The following is a 26,199-nucleotide window of genomic DNA, read 5'->3' on the forward strand; positions in this document are numbered from 1 at the left end:
GAGAAAGTCTTCACTAATTTGGGTGTCACATTCCTCATGTTTTGTAGGAATACATGTTGATAAGATATGCATGATGAAAAGGTAGGGATGGATTGCAATATGTAAGTTTAAAGTGAGTACAGATATCAAAAGTTAACTGGTTTGTGTCCATCCATAGACCCACTGAAGCACGAGACTACCTACAGAATACCAACACAACCAACTCACATTTTTTTTAAACTTCTTCTCACCTAGTCAGTTGTTTTTCACACACAGTGACAAACAGTTGTCTTGATCAAATGAGATAATATTTGCAAAGTGCCTAGCACAGTTTCTGGCATATAGCAATGTAGAGAGAAAGAAAGAGTGTGTGTGTGTGTGTGTGTGTGTGTGTGTGAGAGAGAGAGAGATAGAGAGAGAGAGAGAGAGAGAGAGAGAAGAAGAGAGAGAGAGAGAGAGAGAGATAGGTAGGGAGGTAAGGTATATATAGAGAGATGTGTGTATGTGTGTACATATGTAGGTATGTATATATGTATATAATCTTATTCCTTTCCTTGATTTTGTTTTTACAAAGTTGACTGAATTCATGATTTTTTTACTATGTAGAAATTTATATAAAATATTTAAAAGACAATTGAAAATGTAGCATTTCATCTTCCATTTTTACAAATTATATGGCAGAAATGATAATTTCTCCAAATAATACGTTTTAAGTATTTGACATAATAATTCAATTCAGCATCTATTAAATGCCTACTTTACATAGAATGCTATGCTAGACACTAAGGGAGAGAGAGGGTTGAGTAACCTGCAGTACTTATGTGGTCTCAAGAATGGCACATTCGTAGACACATTTACTTAAAATGGTGAGCAAATAAAGGATCTATGAGAGTATGGGAAATCCCTTCATACATGTGGAGTCTCACCCAATAACTTATACTCTTTAAAGTTGTCTGAGTTGCAAAGAAGTTACCAGTGCTTACAAAGTTGGTACGTCTCATTTTGGTTTTGTGTTTTAATGAAATGATATTTATAAAAGTATTGTGCTAGAAAAGGCACTGGCCCAAAAGTCTAAAGACTTGATTTTAAGTAATGATTCTGCCTCTTAACGATCACAATCTGTATCACTTTGGGCAAGTCACCATAATGCATTACATGTCATTTTTCCTATCTGTATAATAAAGGGGCTGGACTTGTTCAGTTATTCAGTTGTGTCCAGTTCTTTGTGATCCCAAAGACCATCACATGCTAGGCCTTTCTGTCCTCCAATATCTCCCAAAGTCTGTCCAAATTCTTGTTCATTGTTTCCATGATACTACCTATTCATCTTGTCCTCTGCCGTCCCTTTTTCCTTTTGTCTTCAGTCTTTCCCTACATCGGGATCATTCCCAATGAGCCCCATCTTCTCACTATGTAGCCAAAATATTTAAGCTTTGGCTTCAGTATTTGACCTTCCAGTGAATAGCCTGAATTAATTTCTTTAAATATTGACTGAATTGATTTCCTTCCTGTCCAAAGGACTCTCAAAAGTCTTCTCCAGCACCACAAATTGAAAGTGTTGATTCTATGACACTCAGCTTTCCTTATAGTCCTACTATCACAGTCATATATTACTTCTGGAAAAACCACAGCTTTGACTACATGGACCTTTGTCAGCAAGGTGATATCTCTGCTTTTTAGTAAGCTGTCCAGATTTGCCATAATTTTCCTTCTAAGGAGCCAGTGTCTCTTAATTCCATAGATGTAGTCACTGTCTGCAGTAATCTTTGAGCACAAAAGTATAAAAAATATAAAATATGACATCGCTCTACTTCTCTCCCTTTATTTGCCAGGAAGTGATGGGACCAGTTGCCAAGATCTTAGTTTTTTGTTTGTTTGTTTGTTTGTTTTATGTTAAGCTTCAAGCCAGCTTTTATACTCTCTTTTTTCATCCTCAAGAGGCTTCTTAATTACTCTTCACTTTCTGTCATCAGAGCGGTATCATTTGCATATCTGAGATTGTTGATATTCCCAACCAGCAACCTTAATTCTGGCTTTGATTCATCCAGCCTGGCAATGAGTATGATGTATTCAACATAAAAGTTAAATAAATAAGGTGACACACAGTCTTTTTCAATCTTAAACCAATCAGTTGTTCCATATTAGCTTCTAACTATTGCTTCTTAGACCACATATGGATTTTGAGGGGACAAGAAAGATGATCTGATACTCCTATCTCTTTGAGGACTTGCCACATTTTGTTGTGATCTTCACACGTAAAGGCTCTAGTATAGTAAATAAACCATAAGTAGATGTTTTCTAAAACTCCATTTCTTTCTTCATAATCTGATGAATGTTGGCAATTTTGGTCTCTAGTTCCTCTGCCTCTTTGAAAACTAGCCTGTTCTTCTGGTAGTTCTTGGTTCACACATTGCTAAAGCCTAGCTTGCAGAATACTAAGGATAACTTTGCTGATGTGAAATGAGTACAATTATTCTGTAATTTAAACATTCTTTGGCATTGTCCTTCTTTAATATTGGGACATAAATTGACCTTTTCCAATCCAATGACTGCTTTTGGTTTTCCAAATTTCCTGGCATATTGAGTGTATCACTTTAACAGGATCATCTTTAAGGGTTTTAAATAGCTCAGCTGGAATTCCATAACCTCTACTAACTACTCATAGTTTCATTGAGCTAAGCAAGCACCTCCACTATGACAAGGCAGTGATCCAGGGGGCAGAGTGGGGGAGGCCTGGGATTCATCAGCTCTAACATTCATGGTGGTCTTTAAATGTTCAAAAGGAAGTCCTGGTATGTTAAGAGACATGCAGACATCACCTGAATATTTAAGGAGTGTTTAGTTGTTTCTGAGGGTCCCTAATTCATGTCCTTTTTGTTTCCAATAAAAAAAATCCTTATCTATTCAAATATCATGTCTAACTTGAAATGCATAGATATTGTGTCTTACCCAAGTTCGCTCTAGCCATCAAAGTAGAGTCTACAACCAACTAAACTCTCTCCTGTATGTCATTTTATCTCAAGCACTTGGAGAATATCAAATAAGTTGGTATACATAAAATGTTTGGCAAGTTTTAAATCACTATGAAAATGCTAGTTATTATTGTTGTAATAATTATTATTGTGACCATGCACAAAAATTCCCAATATCCACATAAGATTATACTAAATGTTTTCTTCTGAGGCTTTTGATTTTTAAAGATTAAGTAAATCATAGCCAAATGTTATAATCCAACTAAGATTCCTACCCAGCATATATGAAGCCATTCAAACACAAAGTGGAATTTTCAATGGCATGCACATGATAGAAATCTCAACTTCTAGTTGTAAAATGGATGAGAAGTGCTAAAGATTCATAGAAGACTTGATACAGATATTTTAACAGCCTCCAAAACTTTTTGAGATAGAACCAGTCTTGGGGAAAATAGTGGAGCTATAGTTTGACTCCCTTCTCAATTCAAATGGGAACCCAAAGGAGTCTGTGGAAATAAAAACAAAGGGAATTAATTAATGAGGTTGTTTCATCATATGTTTCCCACAAATTTAATTTAGAAGGCATGGATTCTGTTCCCATATCTCCCACTTGTTATATGACATTCATCTGAATTTTAATAAATGTGGAATGACAGATTTCTAACTTGAAATGTATTCTACATTACAGTATGTTACAATAGTTCTCAGAGTGTGGTCTGAGGATCTCTGGGATTTCTGACTCCCTTTCAGGAAGTCCACAAGGTCAAAACTATTTTCAATAATAATACTAAGATATTACTTACCTATGAAAACAACCCAACCTTTTCCAACAACATGTTTGTGTGAGGGTAGATTTTCTTCACATATTTCAACCAAAAAAAGTCATAGAATATTGAAGGCAGAAGTAGATGTTAGAATTCAGCTGTCTTCTATTAAGCCATATATTAAATAGATTTTTAAAAATATATAAAATAATTCCACTATTCTTATTAAATTATTTTTGCTTTGGAAAATATGGTTATTTTCATAAAATGTTTTATTATTTTATTAAAATATGATCCTTTTTATTTTTTTGAGTTTCTTTTTTTTTACTTTACTTCTTTTTTAATGGATTAAGCATTTTATTTTTTTATAAACAATTTTTTAACGTGTTTTTAAAACTTTGGGTTATAAACTTTCTCCCTTCCCCCTCCCCACCCACCCTCATTGACAAGCCAAGCAACTTGATATGGATTATAGATATATAGTCATGCAAAACAATTCCATAGTAGTCATGTTGTGAAAAACTATTTCCCTTCATCCTATCCTGCCCCCAATTTATTCTATTCTCTCTTTTGACCCTGTCCCTCCTCAGAAGTCTTTGCTTCTGATTATCCCCTTTCCCAATCTGCCCTCGCCTCTACCATCCCCCTGTTCTCTTGTCCCATTCCCCGAGCTTATTTTCCTGTAGGGTAAGATAGTTTTCCATACCCAATTGTGTATGTTATTCCCTCCTTAAGCCAAATCTGATGAGAATAAGATTTACTCATTTGCTCTCACCTTCCCCCATTTCCAGTCCACTGTAAAAGCCTTTTCTTGTCTGTTTCACGTGAAATAATTTACCCCATTCTACTTCTCCCTCACTCCTTCTCCCAGTATAATCCTCTCTCACCCCTTAATTTTATTTTACAGATATCACCTCTTCATCTTCAAGTCACCCTGTGCCCTCTATCTCTCTGTCTGTCTATCTATCTATCTATCTATCTATCTATCTATCTATCTATCTATCTATCCATAACTATAATTTTTCCCCTCCCACTATGCTAATACTGACAAAGGACTCAGGAGTTACAAATATTATCTTTCCATGCAGGAATGTAAACTATTTAATCTTAATAAGACTTTTATGATTTCTCTTTCCTGTTTACCTTTTCATGCTTCTCTTGAGTCTTCTATTTGAAAGTCAAATTTTCTATTCAGCTCTGGTCTTTTCATCAAGAATGCTTGAAAGTCCCCTATTTCACTGAATGACCATTTTCTCCCTGAAGGATTATACTCAGTTTTGCTGGGTAGGTGATTCTGGTTGTAATCCTATCTCCTTTGCCCTCTAAAATATTATAGTCCATGCCCTCTGCTTCCTTAATGTAGAAGCTGATAAATCTTGGGTTATCCTGATTGTGTTTCCACACACTAGAATTGTTTCTTTCTGTCTGCTTGCAATATTTTTTATTTGACCTGGCAATTCTGGAATTTGGCTACAATATTCCTAGGAGTTTTCCTTTGGGGATCTCTTTCAGGAAGTGATTGGTGGATTCTTTCAATTTCTATTTTGCCCTCTGGTTCTAAAATACCAGGGCAGTTTTCCTTGATAATTTCTTGAAAGATGATGCTTAGGCTCTTTTTTTGATCATGGCTTTCAGATAGTCCAATAATTTTTAAATCTCTCTCCTGGATCTATTTTCCAGGTCAGTTGTTTTCCAATGAGATATTTCACATTTTTTCTAATTTTCATTCTTTTGGATTAGTTTTACAGTGTCTTGATTTCTCATAAAGTCACTAGCTTTCAATTGCTCCATTTTAATTTTTAAGGAAGTATTTTCTTCAGTAAGGTTTTGGACTTCCTTTTCATTTGGCCAATTTTGATTCTTGGGTATTCTTCTCCTCATTGGCTTTTTGGACCTCTTTTGCCACTTGGGTTAGGCTATTTTTTAAGGTGTTATTTTCCTCAGTTTTTTTGGGTTTCCTTTAGCAAACTGTTGACTTGTTTTTCATGATTTTCTTGCATCACTCTCAGTTTTTCCTCTACTTCTCTTATTTGCTTCTCAAAATCCTTTTTGAGCTCTTCCATGGCTTGGGACCAATTCATATTTTTCTTGGAGGCTCTGTATGTAGGAGCTTTGGCTTTGTTGTCTTCTTCTGGTTGTATGTTTTGATCTTCTTTGTCACCAAAGTAAGATAATATATTCTGACTCTTTTTGTGCTGCTTGCTCATGATCCCAGTCAGTTACTTGAGTTATAAACTCTTTGTTAAGGTAGGGGTATGTTTCCAGTCTGGAGAATGTACTGTCCCAAGCTTCAGAGGTTTTGCATGGCTGTTTTCAGAGATACTTGTAGGGACCTGTAAATTTTCAGTTCTTCCATGGTGTTATAGGGTAAGGTGTTTACTCCTTTCCTGTCCTGTGCTCTGGTCTATGAATGACCACAGTCACTCTTTTCTGTCTTGGAACTGTGAGGAGGATTATCTCTCCACAGCCAGTACAAGCTCCACCATGCCCATGCTCCTTGTTGCCCCAGGACCACCACCCAAAACTGTGACCCAGATTCAAGCTAGGGCAAAACAAGAGAATCCTGCACCAGCAGAGAGATCCCTGCAATCTCCCTCTGATCAGCCACCCAATTCCCCCTCAGTCTATAGGCAAGAATCTCAGGAGGCACCCGCCACCCCAGGGTCAGCTTTGGGACTGAAGCTGAGACCACTGTGCTTCTCTCTCTCACCACAGACACAGACTTTTCCCACTGACCTTCTAAGTTGTCTTTGATGTTCATGGGTTGAGAAGTCTGGAAACTGCCACAGTCCTCTGAGCCTGCTCCAGGTTTGCTGAGGCCTGCGTGCCCACGCCAAACTGAGCTACTCTCCAGCCAGGTGCAATATACCTTTCTGATCAACCATCCAGGCTGTCTTGGGCTGTAAATTTGTTTCGCTTTGTCTTTTTGTGGATTCTTCTGCTTTATAATTTATTTAGAGCCATTTTTATAAGTATTTGGAGGAGTTTGGGGGAAAGCTCAAGCAAGTCACTGCTTTTACTCTGCCATCTTGGATCAACCCCCCCTTTTTATTTTTTAATGTGGTAAATACTGATCAAAATAACTAATGTAAGCAAAAGCTCTTAGGGTATTTCATAATTTTTAAAAGTATAAAGTGGTAATGAGACAAAAAAAAACTTTGAGAAATACCAAGTTATTGGATATTGTGGTAAACTTGAGATCAGGAATACCTATTTTCAAATCTCACTGGATACTTATTATCTGTGGAGATTCTTGGCAAGTAATCAATTGATCCTTGGCTTCTTCTTCTATAAAATAATGGTGATATGTGAGCTTTTTTGTGATGGCAAGGATTGTGTTTTTGTATCTCCAGAAATTAACATAGTTCCTGGATGATAGTAAATGTTTAATAAATATCTTTTTGACTAACTGCCCTATATCCCAAAATTGTTATGAGGAGAGAGAATACACAAAGCACTTTGAAAAACTTCCAAATTCTATGTAAAAGTTGTTTATAATATTCATGAACTGTTAATTAATTTCTATTTAGAGAAATGGTATGTAAAGTTATTTTAATTCCTTTATCTTTTATTTCCAATGTTTACTCTTTCAACTATTTAATTTTACCTGAAGAAAGCAGTCACCAGAAACAGCAAAGATATACTTGCTCTCTTCAAAAGGGCTTCCACCCCTGGAAAAAAAAAGTTTCAAAACTTCCAAATGGATATGAGACAGAGTGTGTGAAAGCACTGAAAAGCAACACAACTGTGCTCTGACAGCTAACATAAAAAGAGCTATGACAAAAAAAAAAATCAACAAATCTTATGTGGATGGAAACCTTAGTCAAGAGAAAGACATTTCATCAAGAAGATGTTTTTAAAAAACTACTCTGCTGCAGATAGGAAAGAAAGAAGCTTTGTAAACCTCAACTGAAACAAAATGTGTATTACCAAACAACTGAACAAGTGTGCTAGTGGATACCAAGCACAATCAAGTCATTATGGTTTTTTTTTTTAATTCCTAAGGAAGGAATAAGTGAATGTTTACCTTTTTATTAATGTACGGTGGAATAACACAAGTAAAATTCAATACCAATTTGAGTTTGAGTACATTTCTTTGAATTGTATTAGAAAAGAAATTGTAGACACACTGTGAAGAAATATGATAAAGTCCCTCCCTTCAAGATGCTTATAGTCATTGACGAGGTAAGATATGAATACCCATGAAAAGATAACGTTGTATAATTTAAGCGCTAAATAAATAGTTCAGGGATTAAATTCCTTAATGAATTCTGAGTGGAGTTAGATCATTTTCAGTTAGGTGACAAGGGAAGCCTTCACTAAAAAAAAAGGTAGAACTTAAGCTTAACCTTGAAAGCTCTGTTAGTTCAGTCACTAAGGTTTGTTTGTTTATTTGTTTGTTTTTAAATAGGCCAAAAGCATTAAAAGTAAGAACCAGGGTCCACAAATTTTTCCCAATGAGAAGCTATTTTTATTCCCTCTAAGTTTTATGCTTGCTGATGGGATTGGAAGAAGCTGGGGTTTATACCACATAGGAGGAGTCTTTGACTTTAAATAACTAAATGGTAATAAGATAAAATTAGATTAATTTAAAAATATATCAACAAAGTATTTAGAAATGAGACATTCACAAATGTAACAGGTTATAAGCATGCAAAAGCTGATTGACTGGATGTTTCTTCTTTTGGGGTGGCCACATTGTATTGTTTCAGAGGGTAAGTGTGGCCACCAAGCTACAGCTGATACTGAAAAAAGCTGAATGGCTTGGGTGAAAATGATGTGGGACACAGCTGAGTAAATTTCAAGGTGTGGTGATTAAGAAAATAATAATACCTCAAGAAATCCTTCTTTCTCTATGTCTGAACCTTTCCTTGTGTGTACTATACCACTCCAACAACAATGAATAACCTGCAAAGAGCATTTAGAATCCAATAGAATTTAGCCTATGAGAACCTCGTAGTAGGAGCTCTGGTCAGAAGGGAAGATCAAAGGTTTTACAAAGAACAGTGGGTAGAATGGCTCCTAATGGCTATAGCTAATGTGGAAATTTTAACTAAGCACCTAAAATGTGACCTAGATTGGATTTAGGACTTGAATATTGGGAGTTACCTAGACTTGGGAGGACATATTGGTTTAACCATATCAGATGTGGTACTTTTAAAATATTTTGACTTTTTCTTGTTTTATTTTTAATTCTTTAAGGATGATTGGAAATAAATGTACAAGCAAGTTACATTTCTATGATTAATTACAGCAGGCTAAGCTTATATTGAGTTGAAGCTTGAAGAGACAAGAGAAAAGTTTCTTTGGTAAATGGGGGCTGAATCAGACCACAGGCCTAGACTGGGTTGACATTTGCACAGAGAAAAGGGCCACCCAGAACATAAATCTTTGAAAACCATAAAGAACTTGATATTTAACCTGAATGACATATGATCTTAAATGGAATAAATAACACCTGGGGTGAACTTGGGATTTCCTAGGCCTATCCTGAGGTAATTCTTTAATGTAGTGGAGTAACCAGATAGCAACAGCCCCGTGTGAACATATATGTGTACGTATGCATATATATGTATATGTCTGTATATAAATACAAATGCTTATTTGTATATACATATATGTAGAAATAGCCTGCATTTCTCATTAAGAGATGATAATTGATTATATCACATAAATACTAATTGGTGAATTATTTTATGGGAAATTTTGTTCTATGAAATGACATTAGTCATGTATTATATTTGTTTTAATTGCCATAGGAATAAAAAAAATAGAAACCAAGATTAGTAGAATCTCATCAGCTGATCAAGCAACATCAATGCAAGTATAACTAGAAAATGGAAAGTGTTGCTGAGGTGTGAAGATATTAGAGACTTGCATCAAACCTGAGCTAATGATAAGTTGAAGAAAGAGGTTTTCTGGGTGTTTATTCACCTGGAAAATGTATAACATGAAGTATGGAGATGTGTGAAAACTTGTGCCAAAATGTAATGTGTTATCAAAAATGCATAAAAATTAATTAGTAATGGATTTTGGAGACATTTGTTTCAAATCTACATGTTACAATATTCTGTCATGAAAAGAGTTTTCATATGGACAATGAAATCTGTAAATTTCAACCACTATCATCATCTTTATCATCATCATACTAAATATAGCTTACTAAAGTGTATCTGGATAGAATTTGCTATATTGGATAGATAGCTGTATTTAAATATTGCTTCTTATTTTCTCCCTGCAGGCTTTAAAAATATCATCATTTTAATACATTCAGTTCTTTTAAAATATTGAGGTTCAAATTCTTTCCTCCCTTCCAACCTTCACTAACCTATTGTGAAGTCAAGCAATGTGATATCAGTTATATTTGTGAAATCATGGAAAACATACTGGTCACATTAACCATGTTTCCAAAAAAAGAAAAGAAAAAGAAAGTGAAAAATTTATGCTTCAATCCACATTTAGAGTTTATCAATTCTTTTTCTACATTGAATAGAATTTTTCATTGGGCATCCTTTGGAATTGTCTTGAATCATTGCATTGCTCAGAATAGCTATCATTCACAATTGATCATTGTACAATATTTCTACTATTGTGTACAATGTTCTCCTGGTTCTGCTCACTTTGTATCAGTTCACGTAACTCTTTCGAGATTTGTCTGAAAGTATCCTGCTCATCATTTTTTTTTTTTGTATTTCAATCTGTATTGAGATACATGGGATGGATAGCATTTTTCATCATGTCTTTCAAAGTTGTCTTGGATCATTGTGTTGCTGAGAATAGCTAAGTCATTCACAGCTGATCATCTTACAATATTGCTGTTACTTTGTACACAGGACATTTCACTTTTCATGACTTCATGCAAGTCTCTCCAGGTTTTTCTGAGAGCATTGTGTTCATCATTTCTTATGGCATAATATTATTCCATCATAATCACATACCACAATTTGTTCAGCCATTGCATCTCCTCAATTTCCAATTCTTTGCCACCAGAAAAGAGCTGCGATAAATATTTTGTACATATAGGTCCTTTTCCTTTTCCTTTTTTATTTTTTTTTGGGGGGGGGATGCAGACCTAGTAGTGATATTCCTAGGTCAAATGGCATGCATGGTTTTATCTGATCATCATTAATTATAGCACAATAATATTGTGCCACAATCATAACTTGTTCAGCCATTCCCCAAATGATGAGAATCTCCTCAATTTCCACTCCTTCTTTCCCTATTTTCCCAAATGGTTTATTGGAATTAATTATTCTTTAAATGTTTGTTAGAATTAACTTGTGAATCCATATGGTCTTGAGGATTACCTTCTTAGGGACTCATTAATGGCTTGTTAAATTTATTTTTTCTAAGATAGTGTTATTTACATATTTTATTTCTTCTGTTAATCTAGGCAAATTATATTTTTTCTAAATATCTATCCATTTCACTTATATAGTCAGATGTATGGGTATGTTATGGGCAAAATAACTCCTAATAACTTCTTGAATTTCATCTTTATTGCTATTATAGTAACCCTTTTTATTTTTGATACTGGTAATTTTATTTTCTTTCTTTTCAAATCAAATTAATCAATGTTTTATTTTTTTTATTTTTTATAAAGCCAGGTTTTTATTTTATTTATTTGTTCAATGACTTTCTTACTTTCACTTTTATTAATTTATTTTTTGATTTTTAGCATTTCCAAGTTGGTGTTTAATTGGAGATTTTTAATTTGTTCTTTTTCTAGTTTTTGTTATTGTATACCCAATTCACTGATCTGCTGTTTTTTTTCTATTTTACTGATATGAATGTCTAGATATATAAAATTCTATGTACCCTATATAAAATTTTATGTACCCTATGTGCTGCTTTAGCTGCCTAAATAAATTTAGTCATGTTGTCTCATTTTTGTCATTCTTTTTGATAAAATTATTCATCATTTCTATGATTTTTTCTTTGACCCACTCATTCTTAAGGATTAAGTTACTCAGTTTCCAACTAATTTTAATATATGCTCCCAAGGCCCTCTACTGAATGTAATTTTTATTGCATTATGGTTTAAAAGGGGTACATTACATATATGTGTGTGTATGTGTGTATGTGTGTGTGTGTGTGTGTGTTTTCTTTTCTGCATTTGATTGTGAGGTTTTTCCACCATAAGACATGGTTAGTTTTTGTGGTAGTGCTGTGTACTGCTGGGAAAAAGATATACTCTTTTCAATATCAGTTCAGTTTTCTTCAGAGGTCCATCATATCTAACTTTTTCTAAAATTTATTCATTTCCTCAATTACTTCTTTACTTTTTGGTTAGATTTATCTGGTTATGATAGGGGAATGTTGAGGTTCCCCATGAATATAGTTTCACTATTTCTTTCTTTAACTCACATAACATCTCCTTTAAGAATTTGGATACTATACTATTTGGTGTATATATATTTAGTGTTGATATTACTTTACTGTCAATGGTACCTTTTAGCAAAATGTAATTTCCATGCTTATCTCTTTTAATTAGTTCTATTTTTACTTTTTGTCTTAGATCTTGATAACTATTCCTGTTTTTTTTTTCTTTTTTAACCTTGACTAAGGCATAATAGATTTTCCTCCAGTTCCTCATTTTTTTTCACTTTCTGTTTTTCAAGTGTTTTTCTTGTAAGCAACACATTTCTCATCCATTTTGCTATCTGCTTCTGTTTTATGTGTGAGTTCATAATTCATTCACAGTTATAACTACTATGTATTCTCTTTTCACCCTATCTTTCCTCAAAAGTCTGTTTTTCTTCTGATCACTGCCTCCTTTAATCTATCCTCCCTTCTATCAGCCCCTCCCCATTCTCTTATCCACTTATTCTATTACTTTTATGTTGGGCGAGATAGATTTCTGTACCCAATGAGTGTCTGCATTATTTTTCTTTGATCTTATTACATTGAGAATAAGGTTCAAGCATTTCCTACCACTGTCTCCCAGTGCAATCTTCTTTTTCACTTCCCTAATTTTTTAAATCATCTCCTCATAATTAATTCACACCTATGTCTTCTGTCTATATATACTCTTCTTAATGCCTAATAATGATAAAGTCCTTAGAAGTTACAAATATCTGTCCATGTAGAAATGTAAACAGTTTAGCCTTATTGAGTCCCTTATGATTTCTCTTTCATGTTTACCTTTTTATGCTTCTTTTGAGTATTGTTTTTGAAAGTCAGATCTTTTATTCAGCTCTGATCTTTTCATCAGGAATGCTTGAAAATCCTTTATTTTGAAAAAAAATCCTTTATTTCATTAAATATCAATTTTTTCCCTTGAAGAATTATATTCAGTTTTGCTGTATAGGTTATTCTTGGTGGTAATCCTAGTTCCTTTGCCTGCTGAAATGTTATATTGCAAGTGTTCCACTCTTCTATGTTGGAAGTTGCTTAATCATGTTTGATCCTGACTATGGGTCCAGGATATTTATGTTGTTTCTTTCTGGCTGTTTGCCATATTTTCTCCTTGACCTGGGAGCTCTGGAATTTGGCTGTAATATTTCTGGTAGTTTTCATTTGGGGATATCTTTCAAGAGGTGATAAGCGGTTTATTTCAGTTTTTATTTTACCATCTAGTTCTAGGTTATCTGGGCAGTTTTCCTCAATAATTCCTTGAAATGTGATGTCTAGGATTTTTTTTTTTTTACCATGGCTTTTAGGTAGTTCAGTAATTTTTTTTAAGGCAGTTAGGGTTAAGTGACTTGCCCAGGGTCACACAGCTAGCAAGTATCAAGTGTTTGGTTTGGGGCCAGATTTGAACTCAGGTCCTCCTGACTGCAGGGCTAGTGCTCTATCCACTGTGCCAGCTATCTGCCCTTCAGTAATCTTATATTATCTCTCCTATATCTATTTTCCAGGTGTTTTATGGTGTTTTTCAATGACATATTTCACATTTTCTTCTATTTTTTCATGTTTTCAACTTTCATTATTTCTTGATTTCTTATAAAGTCATTAGCTTCCACCTGCCCAATTCTAATTTTTAAGGAATTATTTTCTTCAGTTAGTTTTGGTAACTCTTTTTCCATTTGGATAATTCTGTTTTTTAAGGAGTTCTTTTCTCAAGTGAACTTTTGTGCCCTTTCCCCCATTTGGCCATTTATGTTTTTAAGGTGTTATTTTCTCCACTATTTTTGTGCCTATTTTCCTGTGCTGTTGACTTTCTTTTCATATTTTTTTGCATCACTCATAAATTTTCCCAATTTTTTCTCTACCTCTCTTATTTGATTTTTAAAAACTCTTTTTCAGCTTCTCCAGGACTTTTTGTTAGACTTATATCTGATTCACATTTTTTTTCTTTGAGATTTTGTAGATATTTTGACATCATTATCTTATTTTCAATTTGTTTTGATCTTCCCTGTAACCATAGTAGATTTTTACAGTCAGTTTCTTTTTGTTTATTTGCTCTCTTATCTAGTCTTTTTATTGAATTTTAACTTTATGTTAAATTTGGGCTCTGATCCTTACATGGAGGGGGCATAGTCCCAAGCTTCAGGTTTTTGTGCTGCTGATTTCAGAGCTAGTTCTGAGAGTCTACAAGTTTTTGATGCTTCTAAGGAAGTACAATCTAAAAAATGGTTTGATTACTACTCTCTTGGACTATGCTCTGTTCTTGGCCCAGGAAGGGTCCTCATTCTTCTGTACCTGCAAATACTAGTGTCCCTTGCTTCACACATACTAGCTGTGCGATCCTAGGCAAAGTCCATGTGGGGGAATTTTAGTGTCTTTGATTAGGAAATTTGATTTGAATTAAGAGGCAATAAAAGGGGAGCTGTGACATGATTGAAATCATACTTAAGAAAAGAAAAGCTCATTCATGGCAAAGCAAGAGGGAAAATTCCAAGTGTTTTAAAGGCAATCTCCAAAGAATTTACTTTCTATTTTAAGGCACCCTAACAATTATTTGAGACTGAAGACTTGTACTAAAAGGTAATTGCATCTACAATTGGCCAAGCATTAATGGATATCCTTAGGCTAGTGTGTGCTGACTCAAAGACAGCTAATCTTTAAACACTACAAGCCATTAAATTTGCCTAAAAATACATATTTCCCTGTTAGGGAAAATCTTCCCTTTTTGTATCAAGAAAGCTTCCAAAACAAGTCATTTTGATACATTTATCCATTCTGTAAAGGGATCTATACTGCTTCTAGTGGTACAGACTGCAGCCCATCTATGGCTATCCATTCTGTGTGACTCATGTACTTCCACAAATCTGCCACAGATTTATGAGGGTACAACATGGTAGGGGCCTTCCTCATGTGGTTTTGACATTGTATGGGCACTGATGGAGTACATAGACTATCTAACAGTTAACTTCATGAAACAGGACAAGGTATATTTTTCTATTGTATAAAAAAGTTGTAATAGTTCTTCCTCATTCTTCCTCACACATATTCCCACCTCATATCTGCTCCCTTTTTTTCTCCCAAAGCTCAGTTCAAATAAACCTTTTATATAAGGTCTTTCCTGACCCTCCTCAGTCCTTCCTCATTACCTTTTCATACATGAATATATATATATACATATATATACATATATATATGTATATATATATATACATATATATGTGTGTGTGTGTACATGTATGTATATGTATATGTGTGTGTATGCATATATATGATAAATATGAATCTTATAGAAGTAAATATACATATAAGCAAAATATAGAAAGATAGATACAGATAAACATAGCTATAGATGAAAATGTACATATAGATGTGATGCTCATGTGATCTTCCCATTTTATAGGATGTAACTTCTTGAAGGCAAGAACTCTTTCATCTTTGTCTTTGTGTGTTCAGTATCTGCAGAAAGACAATGTGGTATAGTGAACCTGGGGCCAGAAAGATTAGATTTAACTCCCACCTCTGCCACATACTCTTGATGTGAGCCCCCTCAAGTTACTTATTTTCTTAGTATTCTAGGCAACTCTATAAAATTTTTATTTATCAGAGAAGATGATATCTTACACTGTTAAAAGGAAATGATCAACTAGGAGTTATCTGTAACATTCAAATAAAAAAGGCTAATGTCCTTATACCTAGCATAATACCTGGCATACGGTAAGTGTTTAATAAATATTTTGGAAATTGATTGGCTAATTACATAATAAAGTATATTCTACTAGACAAGAGATTTTCAGGGGGGCAGAGCCAAGATGGCAGAATGAAAGCAGTGACTTGCTTGAGCTCTCGCCCAAACCTCTTCAAATACCTATAAAAAATGGCTCTAACCAAATTCTAAAGCAGCAGAACCCATAAAAAAAGACAGAGTGAAACAAATTTCCAGCCTGAGACAACCTGGATGGTTGATCAGAAAGGTATATCGTGCTAGGCTGGAAGCACAGAACAATGCAGCATGAGTTCTCAGGCCACAGTGAACCTGGAGCAGGCCTCAGAGGACTGAATCGAGGGCAGCTGTGGCAGTTTCCAGACTCCTCAACCCATGAATGTCAAAGACAACTTAGAAAGTCAGGGGGAAAAGTCAGTTTCTGAAGTGCTGACAGAGGAACTCAGGGTCTCAGAGCCAGTTCCCCAACACCGTGTCCGGGGGGGGGGGACAGCTGCCTCCTGAGCTTCTAACCCACAGACTAAGGGGGAATCGAGTGGCCAATCAGAGGGGGATTGCAGGCTGAGGCAAGAATCTTTTGCTTTGCCCGTGCTTGGATCTGGGTCACAGTTATGGGTGGTGGTCCTGGGGGAGGAGGACCGCTGGCATAGTAGAGCTTGTAGTGGCAGTAGAGAGAAAACCTTCCTCACAGTTACAGGATAGAAAGGAGTGCTTGTGGTCACTAATAGACCAGAGCACAGGCCAGGAAAGGAGTAAACACCTCGCCCCTTATCATACCACCTTCCAAGAACTGAAAATTTACAGGTCCCTACAAGTATCTCTGAAAACAGCTGTACAAACCCCTGATGCTTGGGACAGTACATTCTCCACACTGGAAGCAGACTCTTACCTTAACAAAGAGTTTAAAACTCAAGTAATTGGCTGGGATCATGAGCAAGCATCACAAAAAGAGTCAGACTATATTATCTTACTTTGGTGACAAAGAAAATCAAAATATACAACCAGAAGAAGACAACAAAGTCAAAGCTCCTACATCCAAAGCCTCCAAGAAAAATATGAATCAGTCCCAGGCCTTGGAAGAGCTCAAGAGGGATTTTGAGAAGCAAGTAAGAGAAGCAGAGGAAAAACTGGGAAGAGAAATGAGAGTGATGCAAGAAAATCATGAAAAACAAGTCAACAGCTTGATAAAGGAGACCCAAAAAAATACTGAAGAAAATAACACCTTAAAAAAAATAGCCTAACCCAAATGCAAAAGAGGTCCAAAAAGCCAATAAGGAGTAGAATGCCCTAAAAAGAAAAATTGGCCAAATGGAAAAGAAAGTCCAAAAGATTACTGAAGAAAATACTTTCTTAAAAATTAGAGTAGAGCAATTGCAAGCTAGTGACTTTATGAGAAATCAAGGCATTGTAAAACAAATTCAAAAGAATGAAAAAATAGAAGAGAATGTGAAATATCTCATTGGAAAAAGTAACTGACCTGAAAATAGATCCAGAGAGAGAATTTAAAATTATTACTATCTGAAAGCCATGATCAAAAAAGAGCCTAGACATCATCTTTCAAGAAATTATCAGGAAAACTGCCCTGATATATTAGAAGCAGAGGGCAAAATACAAATTGAAAGAATCTGCTAATCTCCTCCTGAAAAGATCCCAAAGGAAAACTCCTAGGAATATTGTAGCCAAATTCCAGAGTTCCCAGGTCAAGGAGAAAATATTACAAGCTGCCAGAAAAAACAATTCAAGTACTGTGGAAACACAATCAGGATAACACAAGATTTAGCAGCTTCTACATAAAGGACCGCAGGGCATGGAATATAATATTCCGGAGGGCAAAGGAGATAGGATTACAACCAAGAATCACCTACCCAGCAAAACTGAGTATAATCCTTCAGGGGAAAAAATGGTCATTCAGTGAAATAGAGGACTTTCAAGCATTCTTGATGAAAAGACCAGAGCTGAATAGAAAATTTGACTTTCAAATACAGACTCAAGTGGAACATGAAGAGGTAAACAGGAAAGAGAAATCATAAGAGACTTATTAAGTTGAACTGTTTACATTCCTGCATGGAAAGATGATATTTATAACTCATGAGACCTTTGTCAGTATTAGGGTAGTTGGAGGAAAAATTATATGTATGTAGATAGATAGATAGATAGATAGATAGATAGATAGATAGATAGATAGAGGGCACAGGGTGAGTTGAAGATTAAGGGGTCATATCTGGAGAATAAAATTAAGGGATGAGAGAGGATTATACTCAGAGAAGAAGAAAGGGAGAGGTAGAATGGGGTAAATTATCTCACAAAAAAAAAGAAAGAAAAGTCTCTTACAGTGGAGGGGAAACGGGGGAAGGTGAGAGGGAATGAGTGAATCTTATTCTCATAGGATTTGGCTTAAGGAGGGAATAACATACATTCAATTGGGTATGGAAATCTGTCTTACCCTACAGGAAAATAGGGGGAGAAGGGGACAAGAGAGCAGGGGATGATAGAGAGGAGGGCAGATTGGGAAAGGGGGTAATCAGAAGCAAATACTTCTGAGGAGGGACAGGGTCAAAAGAAAGAATAGAATAAATGGGAGGGCAGGATAGGATTAAGGGAAATAGAGTTAGTTTTTCACAACATGTCTACTATGGAAGTGTTTTGCATAACTGCACATGTATAACCTATATTGAGTTGCTTGCCTTTTCAATGAGGGTGGGTGGGGAGGGAGGAAGGGAGAAAATTTGAAACCTAAAGTTTTAAAAACATATTTAAAAAAAATGTTTTCACATGCTACTGGGAAATAAGAAACACAGAAAATGGGGTACAGAAGTCTATCTTGCCCTACAGGGAAATAGAAGGGGAAGGGATAAGAGAAGGGGGGAGAGATAGAAGAGAGACAGACTAGGGGAAGGGATATTCAGAATGCATGCCATCTTGGGGTGGGGGGAGGGGTGAGATGGGGTGAAAATTTGGAACTCAAAATCTTGTGGAAGTAAATATTGAAAACTAAAAATAAATAAATTTATATTAAAAATATAAAAAAAGAGAAATGTATCATTCAAAAAGAATTGGGATGTAGTATAGTTGATATAAACAGTCTAAAATCCATTATTGTACTGCTAGTACGACTAATCCTATTAGTCTGAGTTCTGTTGCTGCAGATGTAATGCACAGGCTACTGGTTGGGTCACTTTGTGAGGAAGGTAGCTTTTTGTTGAAGTTTAGAGCATCTTTACTGCCACCAGCTCCAAGACCACCTCATAAAATGAGGATAGTCATGTATACAGTGTACATCTCACAGGGTTATTGTGAAGTTCAAATTAATAAATGGTTTGCAAACTTTTAAAAAAAAGATTTTCAATGGTAATAATTCCCTCAACTATGTCTAAAAAATGCATTAGAATTAAACATAGGAGGGCAGCCAACATTTGTATAAAGCACAATCAGAACTAATTGGATCCTGAATTTTATGTGCCAAAGGCAGCTAAAATTTGAGGAGCCCAATGAATGTAAAGACATATATGTCTCTTGATCCATTTTGACTTCCCAGTAACAAAACATTAAGGAGTCACTGCTACAATCAAGTTACCAGTATTGAAAAAAAGGTTTTTTGTTTTGTTTTGTCATGGATTTTCATTGGTGTGTGACAGTCAAGCAGGAATGTCTTAAGGGTTTTCTCCAGAGGTGGCTATGGCTAAGAATTAGGTCTGCCAGGACTTAAACCCTTCATGTTCAAAAGCACAGAATTCAGTATTGTTAATTCGTGATGTGGGACATAAGTCTTGCAGTCTGCTTTTGAGAGGAGGACAGAATCTATTAGGTTGTTACCCAAATTCCAAGGTTAGGCTAGCAAGTGAATGTGTATGTGATATCTCCAAGGTCATTATCACTACAGGAAAAAAAAAAGCCACTGTTCTCTGAAGGGCAAAAAAACCCACAAACCTTTGATCTGTAGGAAGAGTCAGCATAGATCAAGAAATTGAAGAGAGTTCAGCATTCCTATAACTAGAATGGAAACTCTAGATTGCTAATTGAGTCAGTGTTTACTAAGAAAAGTTTCTGTTAAGATACAACATCAGAATGCCAAAAATGTATTTATATTGAAACTAGTTGATTTTTTCTTTTTTGCTTACTTTTTTTTTGGTTAGGTTGATAATTAAATGAAAGCTGCTTTGAGAGCAAGCATAAATGTTGAAATTCTCTGCTAGCACAACAGAAGTGAGTTCAGTTTTTGGCCTCATGTCATAGGCAGCAATCCAAAAATCATCATAGCATTTAGTTATTTGTCTAAAAGGATCCATCTTAATTAGTTAGATTGAAATGATATTAACATTTTCCCCCATAGTTACTGTCTATCCAAAGATGAGACTATGTTTTAGGGTGTTAATGCTAATCTTGACCTTCTTATCCTGAGGCAGGGCTAGAAAAAAAGGACAGGGGGTGGGGATGGCAAAGGAATCAAAGCATGCATTTTTTTGCTATAAAGTGCTATTTTTTTCCACCTTCATGAAAGCTGACAATTAGGAAAAAAAGCATTCTTTAGGAATCTTTACTCAAATTGGAGGAAAATGAAATCGAGTCTAAAAATTTTTGGCTCATCTTACAGGATTCTGAATCAGATCCACATACACTCATCAAATGGAGGAAAATATTTAAAGTGTTCCATAAGCTCTCATTATGCTATTTTGCTTTTAATTTTCATGGCAATTTTCATGTAAAAGAAAGAGTTCTAGAACTGAAGTCAGAGGGTTCGAATCCCAGCTCTGTCATTTACTACTCTTATAACTTAAGGTAAAATATTGAATCCCTGCAGACCTCAGTTTCTTCAAGAGGAGATAAGACTAGATGAACACTCTAGTCTCTTCATCAACTACTGCTATGATCCTGAAATGTTTATATAAGCAGATATGCTAGTCATTTAATAAACATTTATTAAATGTCTACTATGTTCCAAGAAAGTCTTGCAGCCTATTTTTGATAAGAGAACAGACTGGATTAGGCTATTCTAAATTCTAAATTTTAAAATACTAAAAATGTGAGGTGTACTGGGGATTAAAAAGAAATGTAAAAGACAATTTCTGCTCTCATGAATGTCATAGTCTACTGGAGAAACAACATGAAAACAAATATGTAGAAATAAGCTATATATAGAATATATTTAAGATAATCATCAGAGAGAAGGCACTAGAAATAAGGAGGATCAGGTAAGGTTTCCTGTAGAAAGTCAGATTTTAGCTAGGACTTGAAGGAAGCCAGAAAGTGGAATAAAGAAAGAGAGCATTCCAGTGTTAGGGACAGCCAATAAAAATGATGTTCAACAATTTGGAATTATGCATTTGACTACTACAGCGACTGTATCCTAAAGAGATAAAAGGGAAAAAAAAGGAAAGGGACCTAGGCACACAAAAATATTCATAACTCTTTTGTATGGGGGCAAAGAATTGGAAATTGAGGGGATATCCATCAATTAGGGAATGGCTGAACAAGTTGTGGCTAAACAAGTTGTGATATATGATTGTGATGTAATACTATTTTGCTATAAGAAATTATGAGCAGGATGGTTTAGGCAAAACTTGAGAAGATTTATATGAGTTGATGCAAAGTGAAGTGATCAGAATCAGGAGAACATTATATACAGTAATAGTGATATCAGATGATGATCAATGGTGAATGACCTGGCTATTCTCAACAATTCAATGATTCAAGACAATTCCAAAGGACTTAAGATGAAAAATGCTCTCTACCTCCAGAGGTGGAGTCTGGAGGCAGATCATAGCATACTTTTAAAATTTTTTTTACTTTCTTTAATTTTCTTATTTTTTGCCTATATTTTCTTTCACTATATGGCTAATATGGAAATATGTTTTGCAAGACTGCACATGTATAATCCATATCAAATTGTCTTCCTAAGGAGGAGAGAGAGAAAAGGAAGGAGAGAATCTGGAACTCAAAATTATAAAAAGATGAATTTTTAAAATTTAAATGTAATTGGGAAAAGTAATTTTTTTTTCAGAAAAAATGATGATCAGATTTGGAAATTGTAATGTTTAGTTTGAGGAACAGCAAGGAAGCCATTGTCACTAGATTGTAGTGTATATAGAGCACTGTGAGGGAAAGCTGGGACATAATGTACAAGAAGCCTGGAAAGGTGGAAGGGGGCAGGTTATAGAGGGCTTTAAAAACCAAGATTTTATATTTGATTTCAGAAGTGATAGGCACTTGAGCTTATTGAGTATGGATATGACATGATCAGACCTGCACTTTAAGAAGATCACTTTAACAGCTGAGTGGAGGACAGACTGAAATTGGGAGGAATTTTGGCAAAGAGACCAATCAACAGGCTATTGCAATAATTTAGGAGTGATGTGATAAAGGCCTGCAACAGGGTGCTGGAGCCACCATTATTCTTTTAAAATAAATACCATCTTTAGGGAATATGTAGAAAAAAATGGATATATGAATAAGCAATACTATTCAGTCAGTGATTATAAAGAGAGAAGTGACCTCTATCCCTTCTAGCTTTGCAAAATTTTTTGTATTTAATAGGTACCTGCTAACCCTTTATCTAAATCATGGATAAAGCTGTTATGCTGACAGGAATCATAGTGTAAGGGACAGAGAACTGACTTCAGTGTTAGGAAGACCTGAGTTCAAGCCCTACCTGTGGGAAAAATATATGCATGTGCATGTGCATGTGTGTACACAAACATACATACATGCATGCAGGCATGCATACCATGTGTGTGTGTATAGCGTGCTACATATAGCACAGTGGCTACACACAGGTAAACCACCTTGGCAGATGGGCTAAAACAGAGTTGAGGGTAAGCAATTGACCTCAAGCCCATCAGTGAGTAAGGGGAATGTCTACCCCAAGCATGTGAGGACTTCCCCTGCTGGAATGGGCAGATGAGAACAGTTTGTTCCAATCACCATGAAAGCTGCTGGAACAGGAGCTATGCAGTGATTAGAGCTTGGTCAGACATCAAAGACACCAAAGTCATCCACTAAATCCTGGGCAATTGCCAGTCATCTTGAAGTTTATCTTGCCACTCCACTCTGATAACTCTGGAAGAAAGAGTGAGGTTGATGATTTTGCACAACTGTCTCACTTAAATTCAATTCATGTGTTAGTCAACACATCACTTGTCATGTCTGAAAATGAAGGACAAAAATCAACAACAATTTCATAGTTTGGAAGTGGCTACCTTTTTTCATCTGGAAGATTCTTTCATTTTCAGCCTTTAGTGTTCTGCTTAGTCGCATTCTCTACCTAAAGTCTCCCTTCCTCAACCAGCAGAAAAAAGTAGAAAAATAGATTTGGCCAATTGGCATACCTTCTCTAAATCTTGCCACATATTTTGTATTTAGTGTATTCTCATATCCAACTTTCTGTCATGCCTTTAGCAGCTTTCCTGTGAAAATTTTGCAAAGCTAGAAGGGATAGAGGTGTATTATAGAGTCAGAATCCTAAATGATCTTTACTGCCTAGAAAGTTGGGCCAAATCTGGTAAGATTTAATTATGGCAGCTAGGTGGTACAGTGGATAGGGTGCCAGGCCTGGAGTCAGGAAGATCCATCTTCCTAAGTTGAAATTTGGCATCAGACTCCCACTACCTGTGTGACCCTGGAAAGTCACTTAACTCTGCAGTTTCTTCATCTATAAAATGAGCTGGAGATACAAATGGCAAACCACTCCACTATCTTTGTCAAGAAAACACCAAATGAGGTTGCAGAGTCAGACAGATCTGAAATGCCTGAATAACAATAACATGCCCTATCTGAGTCCCTTCACCAATCTGACTACCCTCTAATTAATTAATGTCCATATTCTAAAATGCAGTACCCAGAACCGGACAGAGTCTACTCAGATTGAAGTTTGGCCAGGATAAACATTAACTTCATAAAATGTAAGAGCAGTGATAATTATAATATTTAATATAAGGCAAAAGGAGAGAGAATCAAAAGGTAACAGTCCATCTATAAACCTGGGTCACAGTTTCCAACCAATATGTGCAATGTTCATGGGGAAAAGTGGAACACAGAAACATAGCAAAGAAGCATGCTAAGTAGAGAAACTCATCTTCCTAGGGCAATTCACAGCTGCTCTCATTAGAGAATAATCTGCACCTTGTACCACACCCTGACCAAAACTGTTTCTCTGCCATCATCTCATCTGGTCCTCACAGTTCTCCTGTGAGGCAAAAATGTTTCTCTACTACTCTTATGCTTCTGGAGCAGTTACAAACTCATATTAGCACACAACCCCCTTTGGCAGGATGCTGAGAAAGTGTTACATTTCTTCAATGACAATTTGCTTGAGCTAGAGATATACCAAAAACTTCTCACTTCATCTAAACTGTAGGGTCCAGAATTACCCTGCACAGAGATATTCACTCTCCTCACCCTCCCACCCCCAAACAGTGGGACAAGTTTTGATACCAAAGGAAGAGTCTGGGGGCTCCATAATGATTATAGATAATAGTTTAATCAATTGGGTTACTTACATCGGGGCAGAATCCCTGCCAAGATCCCTGCCAAGAATTTAATAAGTCATCAGTCTGGAGTGGTGGCCAGACTACAGGTTGGATCCCTGCTTCCAGATCCCAGGAAAGTTCAGTGGTAATTATGGAAAACAGACAAAGAGAGGAGGGACTAAAGAGTACAGCAGTCTTGATTGGTGGATATTTTTTAGTTTCTGCTTAGTAATGAGATCATTTCTGAGCTTGCGTATTAAGCTAATGTTGTTAGGTAAAATGCCCAAACGCAGTTTTGCGTATTGATCACGTACTGGACACAAATGAGTCACTATGTTTGTGTTATGACTGTTAACAGACACATTATCTGAGTTATGACTCAGCGTCTGAACTATTATTTTAACAGGTCACATGTCTGAGCTTCCACCTTTCACAGAGTTTAAGTTATGGCTTTCACTTCTTACTGTGTTTTATGGCTTTTCCACATTAGGGACCCCACATAAGCTGATGAGTTTTCTCCCTCTCAAGCTTTGTAGTGATAAGTCTATGTAGCATTTCTCTAGTGAATTTTTCCAGTAGTAAGGAATTCTGCTTTGTCCAATCAGCTTTCAGCAAAGCCAAGACTCTTCTCTTAGCAAAGCAGATGTAAAGTTTATTTTTATCTTCTTTATCTCTCTCTACAACCAGAGAGGATCACAGAGGGAAACACACAGAGGGAGCGACAGGGCAGCTAGGTGGCACAGTGGATAGAATACCAGGCCTGGAGTCAGGAAGACCAATCTTCCTCAGTTCAAATAAGGCTTCAGATACTTACTAGCTTTTTGACCCTGAGCAAAACATTTAATTCTACATGCCTCGGTTTCCTCATCTTTAAAATGAGCTGGAGAAGAAAATGGCAAGACTATCCAGTATCTTTGCAAAGAAAACCCCAAATAGGGTTACAAAGAGTCAGATGGAACCAAACAACAATATGTAATCTTTTGGGGGCAGCTAGGTGACACAGTTGATAGAGCACTGGGCTTGAAATTATGAAGATTCATCTTCATAAGTTTAATTCCAGACTCAGACACTTACTAGTTCTATGATCCTGGGCAAGTTACTTAACCTTGTTTGCTTCAGTTCCCCATTTGTAAAATGAGCTGGAGAAGGAAATGGCAAACCACTCCAGTATCTTTGCCAAGGAAACCCTAAATGCGATCACGAAGAGTTAGACACAAATGAAAGGACTGAACAGCAACAAAGAGCAATAAGCCCAGAAAACTCTGAAGAGCAGGAGGATTTACTTTTTCTTCTCATGTGCTTCCAGAAACCATCAGGCTCAAATTGGCCCCTGACAGTTGTACTTTCTTCTCTGAACAACTTTTCTCATCACCTCTTGTGCTTTCAGTCCCTGACAATGTTTTCTGTTCTTTACTTCTTTTGTTGTACTCTTCTGCTTACTTCTTCCTTTAAGTTTATTTAGCTTCAAATTAGTGCTTCCCCATAAACAGTGAGCTATGTCTGATTTATGATATGAAATTCAGAAATTCTAACTTTCTGTGATGTCTGACCCCAAAATTCCTTATGTAATCTCCCAGCAGCCCCCAGTTATTTGATTTATAATATCTTAGGTACAACCTTTAAAACTCTGAAAACAGGCACATGCAAACGAGCTGATGAACCACAGCTCTCATTACCTCAGTCAGTTCTCTGACTTTAAGCAAGCCCTTCACCAGATTTATCTGAGAGTTCTCTGTCTTCTCTATCTCTTCTTTGCATTTTATTAGATTGTTTAGTCTCATTGAGTTTTTATTACTTTTTTTTAAACAAATACTCCCCCTTACTTTGATTAAAGTGAGGCAAATTAATGGTGGACCTCAAAGGGGATGGAACATAACCAGAATAAAATACCAGTTCTATTTCATTTAAAAATAACTTCAAGGAATGCCAGACATCTGGGGAATGGCTGAAAA

The 26,199-nt window shown here is 35.8% G+C and overlaps 1 long non-coding RNA gene across 1 annotated transcript in view; it reads right to left on the reverse strand.

Annotated features, from left to right (window-relative positions):
• The window catches only part of LOC110210879 (uncharacterized), a 244,889-nt gene extending 220,515 nt beyond the window's left edge, over positions 1–24,374 (reverse strand). The window contains exon 1 of the long non-coding RNA XR_013482695.1: positions 24,278–24,374. This is a non-coding gene — a long non-coding RNA (uncharacterized LOC110210879). The remainder of the gene's footprint in view (positions 1–24,277) is intronic.
• Between the last annotated feature and the right edge of the window lie 1,825 nt (positions 24,375–26,199).

The sequence above is a fragment of the Phascolarctos cinereus genome, unplaced genomic scaffold, assembly GCF_003287225.1.
Source record: "Phascolarctos cinereus isolate Bilbo 61053 unplaced genomic scaffold, phaCin_HiC Scaffold_726;HRSCAF=1367, whole genome shotgun sequence".
Lineage (NCBI taxonomy): Eukaryota > Metazoa > Chordata > Mammalia > Diprotodontia > Phascolarctidae > Phascolarctos > Phascolarctos cinereus.